A 22,308-nucleotide genomic window follows, 5' to 3' on the forward strand; every position below is an offset into this window, starting at 1 on the left:
TCTTTGAGGATGAATTATCTACATAATTTATTTGGTATTATTTTGCTTGGGAGAGTTGTCTATTATCTCTCTTTTATTTATTCAATCATATATCAGTATTGACTCACAGACACTTATTTTATATTTCAGGCTATAATTCAATACTATTTAATTAATTTCTTGCTCAATTTGCATCAGTTTTGGCCAATGGGAATTCTTTCAGTTGGCTCCTGTGTCCCTTTGATATACAACTAACGTTGTGTGTGTATTTGTATGTTTTAGTACTTCCTTACTTTCTGGTGATACAATATATGCTAGCCTCATTTTGTAGATTTCCTGCCCAATCCTAGAATCAGCCATTTTTCTGTGCAGCACTGGTTCTTTTTGTTGGAGAATGGTGTTAGAAACCAAGATCCGAGGTTCTAGTTACACTCATTATTACTGGGGTGCTGTTGCTTTCACACCCTTTCAGCTGACAGAGCAAAGGAAAAAAAGTATAAGCCGTGTATATATACACCTATCTATAATATTCTAACTATATCAGTCTCTCTCTGTAATCTCTCTTTTCTTGCTTCTTTATAACTTTCCTTTGTGACAGTGATAAACCTGGTTCCCACCATCCACTACCCATTTACTTATTCAATTGCAGTACACATATATAGTGTTTTCAGAATTGTTAACCCTTATCATCCTTATTATCTAAGATATAGTACTTATGCATGACTCCTTTTGCTTTTAGACTTACTGATTCCACTCATTTCTAATTGCTTAGCTCAACACTTTTCCCTTACTTCCTTCAGTGAGATTGTTTCCTACCTTTGTAATATAGATGTTTTTTGTCACATTCTGTATTCATTCTGTGACCCTCTGACTTCCTAATTAAAAAAAAAATCTCATACATTAAAGTTCACTCTTTGTGCTGTAAAGTCCTATATAGGGGTCTGACAAATGCCTAGTGTCATATATCTCCCATTATAGTGTCATAAAGAATATTTCCTAGCCCTAAAAATCCCTTGTGATTCACCTATTCAGCCTTCCTCCATCCTATGACTGTTTTTCAATTCCACTTTTCTCTACCCAACTATCATTTTTCTTTTGAAATATTTTACATATAGAGGGGTTCTATGACTCAATTCTGTTTTTATTTGATAGTTGGTAGTATAAAATGGTATGTGTGTGTGTCACTATCCAGTTCCTTGTTGTTTCTGTAGATATATGTATATTCATGTAAAAACCAAACTAGCTTTTGGGCACAGGGCTGCTCTAATGGGAAGCTAAAAGATCTTACTGTGTTATATATAACTAGACTAACCTATTTCATCTTCTTTCCATTGTTAATGTCTTAATTACTTAAGTAATTAATTATGGGTATATTATGGAACTAGGTACATTGCACCATCCCATTCAATTCATCTTTATTAAAGCCTCATAAATTGAGAGAAATCGATAATGCTATATGACCAAATGGATAGTGCTAGATCTTTGGTAGATGGCTGTTAATAACCTAGAGTAGGTGAAAGAACAAAGCTTACTGGCTTATATAGACACCTAGATAAAATTTTCTTTATATTCTAATTTGGCTTTATAACTGTTATAACATACGTAACTTTTGAAATTGAATCTCATTTATTTTTGTTGCGCTGTTACTATTTTTTTTACTGATAATATGTCTGTTTACTGTTGAACAGTTTCCTTAAAACATTTTAAAAACATGCATGAATCATGTTTTACAATGATATTAGTGCTTCTTTAGGTAGGAATTCTGCATTTAAGAGGATCCATATGTGACACAAACAGTGAACAATTGGGAAGACTGGCTGATAATGATATGATCATTTTTGGCAGTCACTTTTTGAAGTTCTGGCAGAAGCGCAGTAATAGATTAGTCATTTTCACAGAGAATATACTGATCCATGCCAGTCTATTATTTGGGGTGCCATCTGCACCTTATTTTGTCAGTAAATTATAAAAGAAAATATATCCATTAATGGATACTATTTCTATTTTTTAGTAATTCTTTGAGGCAAACTGTACCATTCTCAGACTATAACAATACTATACATAACTGAAATTGCTTCTGGGCATCCTTTGTTAACTACAATGTGTTTCAAAATTGCTCTGATGAGTTTTAACACTTCTATTTAATTTAAATTGTTCATGATTTACTATCTTTGGAACTCTTGGTTCAACATAAGAGGAGACAGTGAGTTCTACTTTTTGCTTCATTACTCATGGAGCAACTCACTTGACCCTCATTGTTTTGGTTCTTTCATCTGTAAATGTGGTGTATTTGAAAAGATGTGCTGTATTTCTATTAGGTTAACAACAGTTAAAGTTAATCTAAATTTAAAGGTTGTTGATAACATTATGGAGGTAGGTCTTTAAAAGTTTGTTGACTCACTTTAAATATGTAGTTTAATAATATATATAATGCACAGCTTATAAAGTCTTTGAAGAGAGGGGTCATATTTTACTCATGCTTTGAGTATCGTAAACACTCAATTGATATTTGTGCTGAAGCACAGATGGACTTACTATAATGACTTAGGTGTCTGAGATAGTCAAGAAGAGGAGTTAACAGACATGTACCCATGCAAGATAGGGTATAAAGTGGTTTCTCACTATTGCTATTTTGAAGTGGTTAGAAGAGGAAGCTATTACATACTCCCAGATTAATTTGAGAAATTTGTGGTTTTGTGGAATTGGTTAGGGTCAGAACAAAAAGGGTTGTTCAGAATAATTAGCATAATTTAAGTGACTACTACATAAATACAGTTGAATTTTCCAAATACTAACTGAAGAGAAATATCTATTGAAATCTTGCTTTGTAAAAGGTATGTTAAACATTTTACCTCTTACTATCTCATTTAATCCCCTGACAGACTGTAACTCTGGCAAGAGGAAATCCTGGGGCAAAATACTTCTGAAATTAGTCAAAAGGAGAAATAAAATTTAAAACCCATTTATTGCTTACAAACTGTGCTCCAGGACCATTTCTCTTTCCTGCTCCAGCAGAAGCAAGCAAGACTTCCCCCCTAACCTTTCAGGTTCAGTTAAGCCCTGTTGCCCAGGTAATTACCCATTCATATAGAGATGAACTACTTCTCTCTACCCCCTAGAAATGCCTGTTGATATGTAGATGCACTAAAGCCAGGTGAGATATTCTGGAAATATTACAATTTTACCCACAGGCCACTCCTCCAGAAATCTCACCTTACAATCTACTTATTTCCCTTCTTCTGCAGTGGTTCCTGGGCTAGAAAACTGGAGCATTGTGACCAGACTAATGACATACAATGGCAACAGCAGTAAAATCACGGTAATCCTCAAGCCAGAGGATTCAGCTAGGTTCTATACAGATTAAGTCCATAGCTCGCCCATTCCACAGGAAGGCAATAGCTGAACAGGTAGGGAATTCAGAGTAATCATCAAGTGGCAGCTGCAGCCAGGGAGCACATCCAGGCCACAAGTACTGTAGAAGAAAATAAACTTAAGGGCAATAAGATACATGTTTTAATAACACCAGCATAGGCAAATCTTGTTCATCAGGTAGGGTACATGCAAGAGAGTGGTCCTGTGATAGAAGAGTGGCAGGAATGGGTTCTCATCCTGGTCTAGTGTACCAGACTTTCAACCCCCACTCCCTGTGGGAGTTACAGATTGGTCAATATATGGGAGGTACATGCACTGGCGATAATGATAAAACAAAACTTCCCTGTAAGATGCTCTTACCTCCTGGATGTTTTGGGTACACTACCGTGATCTTTGGGGGCTACTCTGCTGTTACTCTAGGAATACACATGAGGCCAGCTTCCAGGGCTTTTCCCCAAGGTGCCAGAAGGGCCAGCCATCACTAGTCCATATGTCAAAATGTCCAGGGCCACATTCACTCAACAGTGTCTCCAGGATTTAATGCAGTTGGGGCTGGCAGCAGGATGTTGCTCTGCTGGCCATATCCTGGCTTCTTCTTTGGTTTGCACAAATAGTTGTATAGGAGAGGCAGCAAGATGTGTGAGCATATCCACAGGGCTCAAAGCTTCTTTATGTGGCTTCTCATTCAAATGCCATAACACTATCCATAAGTGAACTGACCAGCCCCGAGACTATTGGTGTCTGACTCCAGATTTCAACAACTCATTGTACTTCTCTATCATGCTTGTCCCAGTAGGGTTATATGGTAGATGAAACTTCCACTTTATTCCTAATTGCTGCACCCATCCTTGTAATGCGTGTCTAGTAAAGTGGGTGCCTTGATCACTCTCAATCACCTGTGGCCGGCCATAGGCTGCTGCAAAGAGACACTCTAGGCCCCCACTTAGTGGTTTGCTGATCTGCACGAGGTGCAGGAAAAGCAACCAATAGTTCAGTAGCATGTCCACATAAGTCATAGCATACTGATATCCTTCTGATATGGGCAGAGGCCCAGTACAGTCTGTCTGCCACCTGACAAGGGGTATCGGCTCCCTTACTATTGTCCCATGTTTCTGCTGGACTACCTCTTAGAACACACAGGCACTCCTTCTGGACTCAAAGGTCAATGGCAAGCCCCACCGATGGGCTACAGCCCACATTGTCTTTTGCCCCATGTGCAACAAACACTGATGTAGCCATTGGACCATTGCATCAGAGGCAGGTTTTCCTTCTAGCCACCGCAACTGGGCCAATGTGTCTGCTTCATCATTCCCTGGGGATGCCAAAGGCAAATGGCCAGTCACATGATACATGTTTGACAGTCTTAGTCTGAACAGAGGCCCATAAGTCTTGCCACAAGTCTTGCCCCTAAAGGGGCTGATGATCAACCATCCAGCTGGCATGGTACCATGTCAGTAGCCACAGGGTGAAGCCCCAATAGATGGCCCAGCTGTCAGTGCAGACAACTATGGGGGAAGGCTCCTAGGTAATCATGAGCCATACTGCCCACAACTCAGCCCACTGGATGCTTTTCCCCTCTCCATCCTCCATCCATATTCTCTTAGTCTTAGGATGGAAAGCCACAGCCCTCCACTTCAGGGGCTGCCCACAACTGGAGCCATCTTAATACCAAGCATCTTCAGGTATAGGGGCTTTTCCTTCCTGATAAGGACTCTCGGCTACCAATGGCTCAAAAGCAAGTTCTTCTTGCTTTCCATTGGTATAGGTCACTGGCCCCCAATAAACATTGGAGTTCTCCACTTAAGGGGCTAGTAAAGAGAGTGCTCTGCTGCTGTAAATATGCTCCCCATTTAGCCATAGTAGGCATCTGTGCCAGGCCACTCTATGGCCTTTGGGTCCAATCTTGCACCCATTCCATAAAGGGATAGGTGGTTATTACCATGGTCAGAGCTGTTCCACTGATGGGCTCTATAGCCAGCAAGGCATGGTGCACAGCAGCCAGTTGCTTCTCTATCAAGGTGTACTGGACCTCTGCTCCTTTCTATAGTTGTGACCAGAATCCAATAGTTTGACAAGCCCATTCAAGCTGCTCCCAAAGACCCCATCCATAACCATTTTCAGTTACATGAACAACTAGTTCACAGGGCCTTGATGAGTCCATTACACTCAAGGCCTGTACAGCCTTGACTTCCTGCTTGCCAGAAGTAAAAGCAGCTGCACATGTCTCATCCCAGTCCCACCTGATGTCCTTTCATACTAACCAGTATAAGGACTTTAAAATTTGTGCCAACTGTGAGATAAACACTCTTAAGTAGCCCAAAAGACCCAAAAACTCTTGTAATACTGCCACAGTGGTAGGGGTGGGGAAAGCCTGGACCTTTTCTATAACTGCTTCTGGGATAACTTTAATTTTACACAACCAGACAACCCCCAAGAATTCTACAGAGAAACGAGATCCCTGAACCTTGGTGCTGTTCACAGCCCATCCTTTCTCCTGTAGATGTTGTAGTAGTCTAGGAAATGCCCCTTCTGAATCTGCAAGAGAATCAAACTTGAGCATAATATCATCAATGTTGTGATATAACCGCACTGTTTGTGGTTTCTTCCATGTGGCCAAGTCCTGGGCTACAAGTCCATGACAGATGGTGAGACTGTGGAGGTATCCCTGTGGGACAGTGTATGTCCACTACTGGCCTTCCCACATGAAGGCAAACTGTTCCTGGCTTTCCTGTGCTATGTCAATATAGAAGAAAGCATTGGCAAGGTCTACAGCATAATGATACATTCCCAGATCATGACTGAATGTGTCTATAAAGACTGCTATAAGTGGGGACAGCAGCATGCAAAGGCAGTGTGACCTTAATCAATTCCCTGTAGTCCTTGGTCATACTCCAGGGGCTGTGTGGCTTTTTCACTGGCCAAAGTTGGGAATTAAAAGGACTATGAGTGGGCTTTATGAGTGCCCACCTTCTCCATCTCCTGTAGAATTTCTCCAATTTCCTTCTGTCCCCCAGGCAATTTATACTACTTAGTATTTGTCACCTGCCAAAGTACAGGCAGAGCTCCAGGTGGGTGCTTAGCATGTCCCCTCAGAATTGCCTTTACCACATGTACCCTCAGTCTGAACTCACCTGCAGTGGTCTGTAACTACAGGCCCTACAGGATATCTACCCCCAAAATATATTCAGATATGGGAGAAATATACACAGTATACTCCTTTGCGGGTAAATGCCCTATCCCCAGTGGGATTTGGGCTTTCTTCACTCTGATTGCCTTATCCCCATAGCCATCTATCACAGCAGGGGTCCCGGAAAAATTCTCAGGGTTGCCATAAATCAGAGAACATTCAGCTCCTGTGTCCACCAGTGGCAGGACATGTTACACATTCACAGGGAACCAATGAATTGCTAATTCTACATGTGGCCTCTGGTCCCCACCATGTCCCCCAAGGTGGAGTCTTTGACACCCCCCTCAGTCGAACTGCAATGCCCAATCATCCTCCTGTGGGGGTGAATGCTCAGGTGAATCCAGAGTACTGTCTCCCAGGAAGTTTTGCAGGGACACAGGCTGGGCATGAGGCCTTGACTCTGGTTTCTGTGTCCTGAACTTTAGCAGCTTGAACTGCTGCTCTGGCTTTAATTGGTGCCACAGTTCTAACAAGATTCTATTGGGCTGCCCATCAAGTTTTTCTTTCAGTACCCTGGCCTTTATCAAATCAACCCACATCTGGGTCCTCGAGACCTTCATGGGGCCCTTTGCACCTCTCCTTTCAGTCGTAGCCCATACTTCCGTGGTCTTAGTGTTTCAACTGATCTGCTGAAGTACGTGTAGCCTCACTTATGGGTAGCCCTATGTGGGGGGCAAGAGTAGTCACTAGGGACCCAAAGAGAAAGGTGGGAGCTGTATGCAGCACCAGATTTCTCATTCCTACAGCAAACACCTCCTCACTGGGGCTTTGGGGGTCCATATTATAGATGATATTTTTCATACCCGATTCCCACAATATCTGTTGGAGCTCTGCATATGTTTTCCAACTACTGGGTAGATATGGTAAATTACCCTGATTAGGCCAAACTACCCTGATGGCAGCTGTCAACCATTCCAGGAGTTTCTGATTCCCTGAGGTGTGATGGGCATTTTGCAACTGCTGCCAGAGGGAAGGGTGGGTCATCAGGGAAGCCTGTACTCATCTCAGTACCCAACATAACAATGTTTTCCACCCCCACATCCCAGAAATGTAAAAGCCATATAGGCAGAAATTCTGATGGCTTCTGCCTATACTGGACTCTCATGTCCACCAGCTCATCCTGGGTCTAGGGGTGGAGCATGGAGTACCCCACACCTGGGGAGGGGTCAGCTCCTCCCCCTAAGGAACCCACGGTTGTTTCATTTTTGTTTCCTTAATTACAGCCTGGTGGGCCTTTAAAACAGGAGTGGCTGGTACCTGTGGTGGTGGATTGGCCCATGGCTCCACCTCCTCTTGTTCTACCCCCTGTCCTCCTCCATCTCTGGGGCCGAAGGCACCACTCTTTCCTGCCCCACCCCCTACGGCCTCCTGCAATGCAGCTTTTCCTGCCACCTCCCACCTCACAGCTGCTAAGGAATCTTCCAGGAGCGTGATCTGTCTTTTTAATTAATAACTGTCTCTCTTCCTTAATAGCATCCCATAGGTCATCACCCAGCTCCTCCAAGCAATGCTGAAGTGCATCTCTCTCCCACCTAAGTCCCTCTTTCTCCTGTATAACATTTTCCATTATCTCAGTGAAAAGAGATCCTACAATGCCATCACCTACACAGCCACTTAGGGCCTCTAAGCAGCCTTCTATGTCATGGAGGTCTAATTCTGCAGCTTCTAGTGTCTCCACCCTTCCCCAATTGTGGAGAAGGCCCCACCCTTCTAGGAGGTACTTTACCCTAGACAAGTTCCCCACTAAGGACTCCCAAATGAGAAGCCCCACAGATGAGGGGACAATAACAGGTGAAGCTGCACCCTCTGCTGCCACATCCACTGGGGCCTCCCCACCATCCACAGGGAGGGTTCTGGGCCTCTCCCCATCATCTCTAGGGGCAGCCCTCCCAAAGGTCTCACCCATTATGACAGATTTTGGGTTCAGAGGTCCTGCTGACTATCACCAAATGTAACTCTGGGGAGAGGAAATTCTGGGACAAAATACCTCTAAAATTGAAATCAGTCAAATGAGAAATAAAGTTTAAAACCCATTTATTGCTTACAAACTGTGGTCCAGGGCCATTTCTATTTCCTGCTCTGGCAGAAGCAAGCAAGACTTCCCCCCACCCTCTCAGGTTCAGATAAGCCCTCAGTTGCTCAGATAATTACCCATTGATATGGAGACAAACTACTCTCCTCCATCCCCTAGGAATGCCTGTTGATATATAAATTCACTAAAGCCAGGTGAGATATTCTGGAAATATTAGTGTTTTACCAACATAGACCTTAGAAATAAATACAATTCTTCTTTCCATTTTGCTTATGGGTAAATCAAGTCTGAGATTTGTGCAATTATCCACTTTGCAGTAAATAACTTTAAGAGACACATCTTCTTTATATTACGGATCTCTGGGTATAAATGTAGCTCTGCGTATAAACATATATAAAAGCTTTATTTTGTTGCCCAAATCTACTAGTGGAAGGCCACATGCTTTGCCAGTGATTAAGAATCAATTAAATATTGAGAAATAGTAATATTCTTTTAACTACAATTAGACAAAACAGATTATTTAATATTTCAAATTATAGCAGCATGACATTTTAAGTCTTGTGTTTAAGATATAGTACCTCATTTAAAGGTAAATTCCTGATTACTGTGGTTTCTCTAGGTATCTCATGTGGCCAACTGCCATCTCCAGTCCCTAGAATAAACTACTGAGAAGGAAATTTAGTAGATGTGGTTGTCCAAATGTTTGGAGAGTCTGTAGCCACCCGTATAAACAGCCACTCCTCTAAGCTATGCAAATAAGGGCCCAGAACACCCTGGATCTGGTATGAAATGTCACAATGGATTCATTTTAGTACATCCTGTACATTTATTTTAGTGTGTTTTAGTATGTTCATCTCTGTACCTGTAGTGTATTTGTTAGGCAGCATTTTGACCGATGTAGTTTTTCTTCTCCATTAAGTTCTACTGATACAAAGTTATTGGTTATCTTATGAAGGAAGATTAGTTTTCAAAAAACAAAATAAAACAAAATGGCTGTATAGAAGCAAAATAAATTACGTTTAACTTAAGCCTTTCCAAAACTTTGTATTTTTGGATGGATGTACCTAAAATAGATTTGTATAGTAATAATGTAAAATACTAGAAAAGTTTCCCAAACCCAGTTTTGTTTGGGTTGAAAGAGAGTCCGAGACTTTGAGAAGAAGTTGGAGATCAGGATTAAAGGACAAATAGTAATAACTACTGTTCCCAACTCTGAAAATGAGGTTTATATGAATGAAAAAGGGTTGATGTCTTCTGAATTAGACTGGGTCCTAGGTAAATACTAACATGGATGTTAACAAATATCACCTGTGTAATTATATTTCTAACATAGATGAATGATATATAGACAGAGATATGGATATAGATATAGAAATAATACATATCTAACTATAGGTAAACCCCAGAAGGCTCTGCCTGATCCTAAAGACATGCATCACTTAGGGTTTGCCCCTTGTTAAATTGGAGGCAGGTATTGGCAATATTTCATCTTCTGAAAATATCCTGGTACCCTTCTTACCAGGCCCAGTGATATGAGTGAATAGTTGCAGTGGCACAGAAAATTATTCCTTCTTCATTCTGTCATGGCTTCTATCCCAAGTGGATTTTCCATTTCTCAGAATCGTGGGCAGATATACAGCTCAGGATGCTTTCTGTTCATTCTGCCTCATCTCCCAAATATGAGAGTTAAACCTGATAGCAGTTACCCTTTCTTCTGAAATCCAAAGCCAAAACAATTAATATAACTATTACATATGCTCTAATGGTAGAGTAAGATCATCCACATTCAACAAAAGCCACATTATGAGCCTCACAAATAGTGAGTATTCCTAAATCTTTGTGAGATATGATTCCATGATTTTACACTTTGTGAAAACAACTCTAATTTCTTAAAGCTACTTGTTTAAATTATAAAATCATCCAATGTTGATTTCTCAAAATTACCACATTTTAAACACAAGAAATAACATTTCCCTAACATTGTAGATAAGGAAATATACATCTAAAAATGTACTACCTTTTAATCAAAGGTTATTCTCAATTTCCCCTGTTAGTAGGTAAATTCAATCTCTTGTCTAATGCTCAAAATTCCACTACTTCTATACCCCTTCCTCCATTCAGTAACCTCTGCAAAATTTCCCTGTAACACTAGAGAGAAGGTAGTGCCTTTCACTATCGTTCTCCAGTTTGGAATGTGTTTTGAAGACAAGTTCATAAGAGTTATCTTGTTGCTTAATTGTCAAGTTGAAGAATAAGGTTTCCTGTCATGAAAACGCCTGTGTAATATCAAGTGCTTACCTGTCTTCTCAAATATCCTAGCCACCCAATTTATTTACCCTTTATTTTGGCTCTTGGGCTAGATTTCCACTACTACAGTCCTAATGTATAACGTGCTTACAAAAAACCCACAAAGGACTGAAAGATAGAGTAGAGCAGTATGAGCTTTCAAAGATACAAGCATTCCTAGGAGACCTTACATAGATGTTTTGATAGTCTCTTCCCAAGACAGAAAAAAGAAGTAGAAGGAAGATAGAAAAAATTTTAAAAATGAAGTTAAAAAAGAAGAGAAACTTAACTGGTTTTATAATGATACTCTTTAAATGTCAGCCTGCTGCTACACAAACTCCTTTGAAATCTTAAACTGTGTAGTCACATATGTCTAAATGAAAATCTCATGTTTCCCTCATTGGTAAATATTTCTAAAATATCAGTGAAAACTGAATTTGCCCTTAAATCATAGCAATCTCTTTCCTGATGGTACATGCTCTTTTCACTGAAAACTTGATGCAATATTGGCCTTATATTTAGGAGATTAAGTCCTGTTTGTGATATTCTGGTAGGGCCATGCCTAGTTCTAATGCTTTTTATCCCCCCACAACTAAAATTCTTCAATTTGAAATTAATTCGAGAACATTAGATCCTGGATATAAAGTCATCTTGGGAGAGGTAACATGTTAGGCTGCTTTGTAAATGACTTTATCAGGTCCATCTTCACTAGCACTTTACTCAGGACCTCAGAGAAGGTAGGTTTAGAGAAAATATAACTACTTCAGAGAAGTATAAAACAGACTAGGAGGGAATGGTAAAGGTTCCAAAACAAAGAGAGAATATTACTACTGACACAATATGTCTTCTACTTTGGGGTGTGGGGAAATTTAAAAAATCTCAGTACATGACTTGTGGAAAGGGAAACAATTCAGAAACATAATTTCTCTTCTCTGTGGATGGACTTTTTAAGGTAGGTGCTTTGGAACTGACTAAAAAGTAAGTAATATTATTAATAAGAAGAAAAAGGAGGAGAAAAAAAGACAGAAAGAGGGAGGAGGTGGAGAAGGAAGAACAGTTGACAAGCAGCAATTGCATTTTTTTTTTCTGGTTCTACTTTTTTTTTCATTTTCTTTTTATTTTGGTATTATTAATGTACAATTACGTAAGCAACACTATAGTTACTAGCTCATACACCATTACAGTCACTGTGCATCAGCGTAGTAAGATGCTATAGAATCACTACTTGTCTTCTCTGTGTTATACTGCCTTCCCCAAACCCCCATTATGTGTGCTAATCGTAATGAACCCTTTCTCCCCCTTATCCCACCCTTCCCACCCATCCTCCCCAGTCCCTTTCCCTTTGGTAACTGTTAGTCCATTCTTGGGTTCTGTGATTCTGCTGCTGTTTTGTTCCTTCAGTTTTCCTTTTTTCTTATACTCCACATATGAGTGAAATCATTTGGTACTTGTCTTTCTCCGCCTGGCTTATTTCACTGAGCTTAATACCCTCTGACTCCATCCATGTTAGGATTTGTTTTCTTCTTATGGCTGAATAATATTCCATTGTGTATATGTACCACATCTTCTTTATTCATCATCTACTGATGAACACTTAGGTTGCTTCCATTTCTTGGCTATTGTAAATAGTGCTGTGATAAACATAGGGGGGCATTTGTCTTTTTCAAACTGGGCTCCTGCATTCTTAGGGTAAATTCCTAGCAGTGGAATTCCTGGGTCAAATGGTATTTCTATTTTGAGCTTTTAGAGGAACCTCCTTACTGCTTTCCACAATGGTTGAACTAATTTACATTCCCATCAGCAGTGCAGGAGGGTTTCCCTTTCTCCATATCCTCACCAGCATTTGTTATTTGTCTTTGGGATGTTGGACATTCTAACTGGTGTGAGGTGATATCTCATTGTGGTTTTAATTTGCATTTATCTTATGACTAGCAATGTGGAGCATCTTTACATGTGCCTGTTGGCCATCCGAATTTCTTCTTTGGAGAAGTGTCTGTTCAGATCCTCTGCCCATTTTTAATTGGATTATTACTTTTTGTTTGTTGAGGTACGTGAGCTCTTTATATATTTTGGATGTCAACCCTTTATCGGATATGTCATTTATGAATATGTTCTCCCATACTGTAGAATGTATTTTTGTTCTATTGATGGTGTCCTTTGCTGTACAGTAGCTTTTTAGTTTGACATAGTCCCACTTGTTCATTTTTGCTTTTGTTTCCCTTGCCTAGGGAGATATGTTCATGAAGAAGTTACTCATGTTTATGTCCAAGAGATTTTTGCCTATGTTTATTTCTAAGAGTTTTATGGTTTCATGACTTACATTCAGGTCTTTGATCCATTTTGAGTTTACTTTTGTGTATGGAGTTAGACAGTAATCCAATTTCATTCTCTTACATGTAGTTGTTCAGTTTTGCCAACACCAGCTGTTGAAGAGGCTGTCATTTCCCCACTGTACATCCATGGCTCCTTTATTGTATATTAATTAACCGTATATGCTTGGGTTAATATCTAGACTTTCTATTCTTCTCCACTGGTCTATGGCTCTGTTCTTGTGCCAGTATCAAAATATCTTGATTACTGTGGCTTTGTAGTAGAGCTTGAATTTGGGAAGTGAGATTCCCCCCAGCTTTATTCTTCCTTCTCAGGATTGCTTTGGCTATTCGAGGTCTTTTGTGGTTCCATATGAATTTTAGAATGATTTGTTCCAGTTCATTGAAGAATGCTGTCGGTATTTTGATGGGAATTGCATTGAATCTGTAGATTGCTTTAGGGAGGACGGCCATTTTGACAATATTAATTCTTCCTACCCAAGAGCATGGGATGAATTTCCATTTATTAGTGGCCTTTTTAATTTCTCTTAAGAGTGTTTTGTAGTTTTCAGGGTATATAGGTCTTTCACTTCGTTTTAGGTTTATTCCTAGATATTTTATTCTTTTTGATGCAATTGTGAATGGAATTGTTTTCCTGATTTCTCTTTCTGCTTATTCATTGTTAGTGTATGGGAATGCAACAGATTTTGGTGTATTAATTCTGTATCCTGCAACTTTGCTGAATTCATATATTAGTTCTAGTAGTTTTGGAGTGTATTCCTTAGGGTTTTTTATGTACAATATCATGTCATCTGCAAAGAGTGACAGTTTGACTTCTTCCTTACCAATCTGGATGCCTTTTATTTCTGTGTTGTCTGATTGCTGTGGCTAGGATATTCAGTACCATGTTGAATAAAAGCGGGGAGAGTGAGCATCCTTACCTTGTTCCCAATCTTAGGGGGAAAGCTTTCAGCTTCTCACTTTTAAGTATGATATTGGCTGTGGGTTTGTCATATATGGCCTTTATTATGTTGAGGTACTTTCCCTCTATACCCATTTTGTTGAGAGTTTTTATCATGAATGGATGTTGAATTTTGTTGAATGTTTTTAAAGCATCTATGGAGATGATCGTGTGGTTTTTGTCCTTTTTGTTGATGTGGTGGATGATGTTGATGGACTATTTAATGTTGTACCATCCTTGCATCCCTGGGATGAATCCCACTTGAACATGTTGTATGATCCTCTTGATGTATTTTTGAATTCATTCTGCTAATATTTTGTTGAGTATTTTTGCATCTATGTTCATCAGGGGTATTGGTCTGTAGTTTTCTTTTTTTGTGGTGTCTTTGCCTGGTCTTGTATTAGAGTGATGCTGGTTTCATAGAATGAGTTTGGAAGTATTCCCTCCTCTTCTGAATTTTGCAAAACTTTAAGGAGAATGGGTATTATATCTTCTCTGTCTGTCTGATAAAATTCCGCAATGAATCCCTCTGGTCTGGAGATTTTGTTCTTGCGTAGTTTTTTGATTACTGATTCAATTTTATTACTGACAGTTGGTCTGTTTAGATTTTCTTTTATTCCTGGGTCAGTCTTGGAAGGTTGTATTTTTCTAGAAAGTTTTCCATTTCTTCTAGGGTATCCAGTTTGTTACCATGTACATTTTTATAGTATTCTCTAATAATTCTTTGTATTTCTGTGGTGTCTGTTGTGATTTTCCCTTTCTCATTTCTGATTCTGTTTATGTGTGTAGATTCTCTTTTTTTCTTAATAAGTCTGGCTAGGGGTTTATCTATTTTGTTTATTTTCTCAAAGAATGAGCTCTTGGTTTCATTGATTTTTTTTTCTATTGTTTTATTCTTCTCAATTTTATTTATTTTCTTCTCTGATCTTTATTATGTCCTTCCTTCTGCTGACTTTGGGCCTCATTTGTTCTTCTTTTCCCAGTTTCAATAATTGTGGCTTTAGACTATTAATTTGGAATTGTTCTTCCTTCTTTAAATAGGACTGGCTTGCTGTATACGTTCCTCTTAGAACTACCTTCACTGTGTCCCACAAAAGTTGGGGCATTGTGCTGTTGTTGTCATTTGTCTCCATATATTGCTTGTTCTCTGTTTTAATTTGGTCATTGATCCATTGATTATTTAGGAGCATGTTGTTAAGCCTCCATGTGTTTGTGAGCCTTTTTGTACAATTTATTTCTAGTTTTATACTTTCGTGGTCTGAGAAGTTGGTTGGTAGAATTTCAATCTTTTTGAATTTACTAAGGCTCTTTTTGTGGCCTAGTATATGATCTATTCTGGAAAATGTTCTGTGTGCACTTCAGAAGAATGTGTATCCTGCTGCTTTTGGGTGTAGATTTCTGTAGATGTCTGTTAGGTCCATCTGTTCTAGTGTGTTGTTCAGTGCCTCTGTGTCCTTACTTATTTTCTGTCTGGTTGATCTGTCCTTTGGAATGAGTGGTATGTTGAAGTCTCCTAAAATGAATGCATTGCATTCTATTTCCTCCTTTAATTCTGTTAGTTTTTGTTTCACATATGCTGGTGCTCCTATGTTGAGTGCATAGATATTTATAATGATTACATCCTCTTGTTGGACTGACTCCTTTATCATTATGTAATGTCCTTCTTTGTCTCTTATTACTTTCTTTGTTTAAAGTCTATTTTGTCTGGTACAAGTACCTCCACACCTGCTTTTTCTCCCTATTTTTTGCACGAAATATCTTTTTACATCCCTTCACTTTTAGTCTGTGTATGTCTTTGTGTTTGAGTTGAGTCTCTTGTAGGCAGCATATAGATGGGTCTTGCTTTTTTATCCATTCTATTACTCTGTGTCTTTTGATTGGTGCATTCAGTCCATTTACATTTAGGGTGATTATCGATAGTTATGTACTTATTGCCAGTGCTGGCTCTGGATTCATGGTTACCAAAGGTTCAAGGGTAGCTTCTATACTATCTAACCTTCACTTATTATGCTATTATAAACACAGTCTGATGATTCTTTATTTCTCTCCATTCTTTTTCTTCCTTCTCCACTCTTTATACCTTAGGTGTTTTATTCTGTACTCTTTTGTGTTTCCCTTGACTGATTTTTTGGATAGCTGATTTCATTTGCCTTCAGTTAGCATTTGGTTGGTCTTCTTTCTTTGTTGTGATTTTATTTTCTCTGGTGATATCTATTTACCCTTAGGAGCACTTCCAACTAGAGCACTCCCTTTAAAATACACTGTAGAGATGGTCTGTGGGAGGTAAATTCCCTCAACTTTTGCTTATCTGGGAATTGTTTAATCCCTCCTTCAAATTTAAATGATAATCTCGCTGGATACAGTATTCTTGGTTCAGGGCCCTTTTGTTTCATTGCATTGAATATATCATGCCATTCTCTTCTGGCCTGTAAAGTCTCTGCTGAAAAGTCTGATGATAGCCTGACAGGTTTTCCTTTGTAGGTGATCTTTTTTCTCTCTCTGGCTGCTTTTAATACTCTGTCCTTCTCTTTGATCTTTGCCATTTTAATTATTGCATATCTTGGTGTTGTTGTCATTGGGTCTCTTGTGTTGGGAGATCTGTGGACTTCCATGGTATGAGAGACTATTTCCTTCCCCAGATTGGGGAAGTTTTCAGCAATTATTTCTTCAAAGACACTTTCTTTTTCTCTCTCTTCTTCTTCTGGTACCCCTATAATGCAAATATTGTTCCATTTAGATTGGTCACACAATTCTCTTGATATTCTTTTACACCTAAAGATCCTTTTATCTCTCTCTGCCTCAGCTTCTCTGTATTCCTGTTCTCTGATTTTTATTCCATCAACTGTCTCTTGCATCTCATCCAGTCTGCTCCTAAATCCTTCCATTGTTGGTTTCCTTTCTGTTATCTCCCTCCTGAATTCATCCCTTAGCTCTTGCATATTTCTCTGTATCTCCATTACCATGGTTATGATTTTTATTTTCAATTCTTTTTCAGGAAGATTGGTGCTTTCAGTCTCACCATGCCCTCTCTCTGGTGTTTGAGGGATTTTGGACTGAACAAGGTTCTTCTGCCTTTTCCTGGTGATGGAAGTGATTGCTGGCAAGTAGTGCATGTGTCAGCTGGGAGAACAAAGTCTCTTCCTGCTTGCCGGTCACCTTGCCCATCTCCACTGCCTGTGCTGGTCAACTGCACACAGGGAGCAGCCTCAAGTTTAATCCCCTGAGCTGCCATGCTCGGGATCCTTGGGATGGCCTAGGGCACTGGCAGTGGTCGCAGGCGAGCAGCGTGTGTTCTCTTGCAAGAATGGCTCCTCTTTGTCCTTCCTGGACTCTGCGTCCAGCCTGTGCCAGGCAACCACAGACAGGGAGCAGCCTCTGGGTGTGGCGGCTCTCAGGATGGCCTCCTAATTTGGTCTTTGATGACTTTTTCTTTCAAAGTATTCTTAAGCTTATAGAATTTCTAGTTCTTGTTAAAATATATAAAATTGGTGTTTATACTTAGATTGGCCACAGTCAGGCTTTTAAAAGATTAGTTGGTACTCATTTTCTACCTCCTTTTCTCTTTAACTATGTTCAGATTTCTTTCCCCAGCACTCCACTGAAATGGCTCTCAGTAATGTCACTGTTGACTTCTAATCTGACTAATTCAGTAGATGCTTTCCAGTATCCTCTTTGTAGCATTTGATGCTGTTGGTCCATCCCTCCTTGGTATTCCTTCTTTCTGTCAATTATGTGATTCTCTTGGTCCCATTTTCTCCTAGTTTTTCACCACCTAAAAGATTAAACCTCAGTCTCTTCATGGACCCCTTTTCCTCTATACACACATTATACATAGGTACACCTCATGGTCCCATCTTCTGTTCTTCTCATTGTACATATATATCTGTATAATCACACTTACTCCTAAGATTTACTTACCATTTATTTTGATTATTCCTAATAATCAGGATAGTGGAGGTTCCAGGGTCAGTCCTTTGGAGTCCAGAAGTGAAGACTGTCTAGTGAATGGATTTGGGGACAATGGGAAGTAACAACACATTGTCTCTATATCCTACGCAAAACCTTACTTCAGACCATTATCTCCTTTCACTGACAATGCGCCAGGCATTATAAGAGAAAGTGTATATGAAAGCTTATAGTAAGTAAATCAAAAGATCATGATATTCTACTCATCTATTATAAATCTATTCTTTGGAGTGATTGAATAACCATTTGCTAATTGTTTGGGTGTACCAAATAGGTCATAGTAAGTTCATCTGGTCTAACAACTTCCTTGTATTACTCAAGAATTAAAAAAAGAGACAGGAACAGATGCTGTTGTAGAGGTCATGCCAAGAAAACATGAAGCCTGAAGCTTTTCATTTCCTACCACCACTACCTCTTCAAATTTCAAATTGAATGTCAGTATTAAGTCAAAGAGGCAAGCTGTTCATGCTACAAATTCATCATATTCTATAAGTGTAAGTGCAAGGGTTTCTTAGAATGTTCTTTTTAGAGTAAAACCATTAGTCAATTAGCTTAAAAGAAATTGTTATTCTATCGGTAAGTGTATTGGATTGCAGTTTATGAAATTCATAGAATGTGACTACACAGATTGTATTCTTCAGTAATCTATGGATCAGTGTAGTTCCATGGATTAGTATGGCAAAGTTACATGTTTTCCCTAAGAATGGCTATCCCAAGGGTACAGTTAATTAAGGAACGGAAATAATAAGAAAAGAAAATATATAGCTTTCCCCTGGGGCCTAGAATTAAATAAAACAAGTAATAATACTGTTTTTATTTTAAAATACCACAATGTAATAGATACTTTTCTCAGAAAACTATACCTCACTCCTTGAACATCTCAAAAGTCCCCCTGTTCTCAACCACACTGTCTATGAGATATGTCTCCAATGGCTAGATTCTATGTCCTGATGTGGATCTGTGACTACCCAGACCAGTCATGCTCAGAAGAGCAGTGTGCAGAGATTAAATAATTAAAATAGAAAGAAAAAAAAGACAAACAGGTGGTAGACAGAGTGTGTCCTAATGACCTTCCTATTAATTATCCAGACCTCCTAGAATGCCTAAATACCCTCCATATGTGTTCCTTAAGATAGCATTGCATCCTTTCAATAAAAATCCCATTTTGATTGAAGTAATTTGTCTTAGAAATGTATATTTATATTTGTTGTTTACTATTTGCCTGCCAAAAACCCCATTTCATCTGGGAGCAGCATGCTCTTTCTTTTAGAAATTGTTCCTTTTCTCTGCTTCGCTGTCTTACTCTACTCATTTAGTTTCTGTGGAAGGTGCTGTATTTTTTATAAACCCTATGCAAGAAGAACATTGGACCATTCTCTCCCCACTGGCAATTTTTTCAAATATAAAATTCAGTAAATGCAAGCGTTTTTCCTACTTATGCAAGTCTGTAGTAAAAGACTGAAGCCAACATATGATGCACAAAGAGGAGAGAACACTGATGTTCATGTTGTCGCTTCTAGCTAATTAAACTAGCTGCATCTTTGACCTTTTTGCCATTTATTTGTTTAAACCCTTCTTAGATTTTCTGAGTCAATAATTCCCATATGCCTAAGATTGTTTAAATTGGGTTTCACTTAGAGTTGCTAGACTTAACAAATAAAAATACAGGATGCCTGGTTACACTTGAATAAAATAATGGTATTGCAATATGTTGGATATACTTATATTCAAGCATAACTGGGAATCTTGCATTTTATCTGGAACCATGGCTTTGATCACTTGCAACTAAATTCAGTTCTTTCTGGGATTTGGCATCAAAGAGTCCTATTTAATATAGCACTTTAGCTATCCAGTCCCATTTCAATCAATCAAAGGACACAGGAAGCATATTTTGTGCTCTCTGGGAAAACTTGTGTAGTCTAAATATCATCCCGCAGCTCTGATTAGTCTTGTGCAACTTTTGGAAGTATCTCTCTACAAGGTATAAATGTGACTTGGAAGCAGAGCATCTAAGTGACCCATGAGCCTTAATGTGCATTTGAAGCCAAGGCTCTGAGAAATGGATTTAACGTTCTCTCAAAGCTGGAATTCAGGAGTCCTTGAGTGTCAAAGCCAAATAAGTGCTTCTGGACAAATCACTTAATCTCACTTCTTCTGTCTCCTTATCTTTAAATTGTAGGTACTATTTCTTTCCAGTCTTCCCAAAGTGTCATAGTGATTAACATTTATGGGCTGCTTTGAAGATGAAAATTCCCTATCTTGTTAAGCATTAGCAAGATGGCAAATAATGTATAATTATGGTGTGTACCTGCAATAATTTGACAGCATATGCATTTTTACAGTTTGAGTAGTAATTTCTGTAAAAGAAAAGTATGAGGCTCAGTTCTTACTTTAATTTGATAAAATACTTTGCTTTGGTATCATAGCCATAGGAAAGGTTATTTGAAAAAAGAAGTGAAAATGTAAATATAACTATTTTTCAATATTTAGGCTATGAGCAATTTTTCTTCTTAAAAATCTTATTGTTCTTAATCACAAATGGCCAAATGTTTTCTTTTCCAATCAGGTGTACCATTAAGATTGCTTTAGAAAGCATGCATTAAGACAGAGGGATGGGAAGTTGCTATAATTTTCAGTTCATGTTACTTCTTGAGTACTGTCACTTCTCTATATAAAGCTATAGAAAGTGAACATTAGCCCTTTAAAGGAGTCATATTTCAAGGATCAGGTGGGAAAGACAGAAGTGTTGGATGCACCTCACTGCACTGCTGTTCATCCCCAACACTTTGCACAATGTGAGAATGTTTAATAATTCCAACCCAACCTACAGATAAGAATCTCTGGTGTCACATCACAACTGACAGTGCTGGTGTGAGATTTGCAGTAAAACAATATTCCAGCTGTAGCTTTCATTTACAGAAATAAAACAGCAGAAGAAGAGGGAAAAAGGCCAGGAGAAGATAAACACTTTCATCTTGGAATAGCATTGACATTAAATTATAATAGTCATACTCAAACATGGAGAGAAAAGCCAACCCCAGGACCTAACACCGACATGTATTACGTCATTTGAAATCTATTGCTCTTTCTGTATTTTAAGTTAGCGGGTTAATGTTTAGCTATCCAGAGAGCTCACCAAATATAAATAAGCTCTTTCCCAAATAAAGTCTATGGCAACTGTGGGACAGGCGGCCTTATTTTTCTCCCATTAATCACTAGAAACTTCACACGGCGTGAAAGTCTCAGGGGATATTTCTGGCTGGGAAAAAGATCCTCCCTCCTCAGTTCTAATCAGTCCATCCCATCTGTAATGGCTTTAGAAAATTGTTAATGACATAAAGTGACAGTCGAAGGGCTTTCTGGTCTGTCAGTGTAGGGTTACTATGAGCTTTCTAACAAACTACTACATGCAGGCCTCAAAGCTGCTGGAAAATGATCTGGATTACGAAGGAATAAATTTGATATGTTAGCAATCACAAGCGGGAACTGAAAAGAAAGGCTTCTTTAATACGTTTCTCTCAGGCTATAATGGGAAATACGAAGATAAATCTGGTTCAGAGACAAACCCACATAAGACTGCCTTGAGCACTCAGAATATAGATCTCGGTTACGCGATGTGTAAAACGCACAATGGCCTGAATAAGGAGCTAAGTATATAAGTGCAAACAAACCCATTTTTATAGTTAGCATGGCATTTTGAATGGAGCTTTAAGCCTAAAGGACAATCTCCTACTTGCAGATGAAGATGGGGAATGTAACAGTAAGTACTGTTTTTATATATAGAAATCTAATAGGAAAATGTTCTAGAAAATTATGAACATAAATCAGATTAAGCCTGACTTCTTCTTTCCCCATAAAAATTGGAAAACTTTGCTACCCCTAACCTAAAATATTGTTTTTCTTCCAGTTCCATTATCTTGCTTTGGATTCATGGAAATTCTGAACAGTGCTGTGAGAATGACTACAATTTGAAGTATCTGTTAAATACAGCAACATTACATCAGAAGGTATAATCTCATTCCTTGCATTATATAAAAGTTCTGCACAGAATTGATAAATAAATGCATATCTGGGGATCTGAATCAGTTAAAAATAGGCAGATAATACATATGGAAATGGAAATTTGGAGAATTTTTTTAAAGGCTAATTTTATTCTGATGCAGTGAAACATTTTCTTTCATGTATTTTTCCCCAATTTCTAGACACCTCATTAGGT

This window comes from Manis pentadactyla, chromosome 11 (assembly GCF_030020395.1).
Source record: "Manis pentadactyla isolate mManPen7 chromosome 11, mManPen7.hap1, whole genome shotgun sequence".
Classification (NCBI taxonomy): domain Eukaryota; kingdom Metazoa; phylum Chordata; class Mammalia; order Pholidota; family Manidae; genus Manis; species Manis pentadactyla.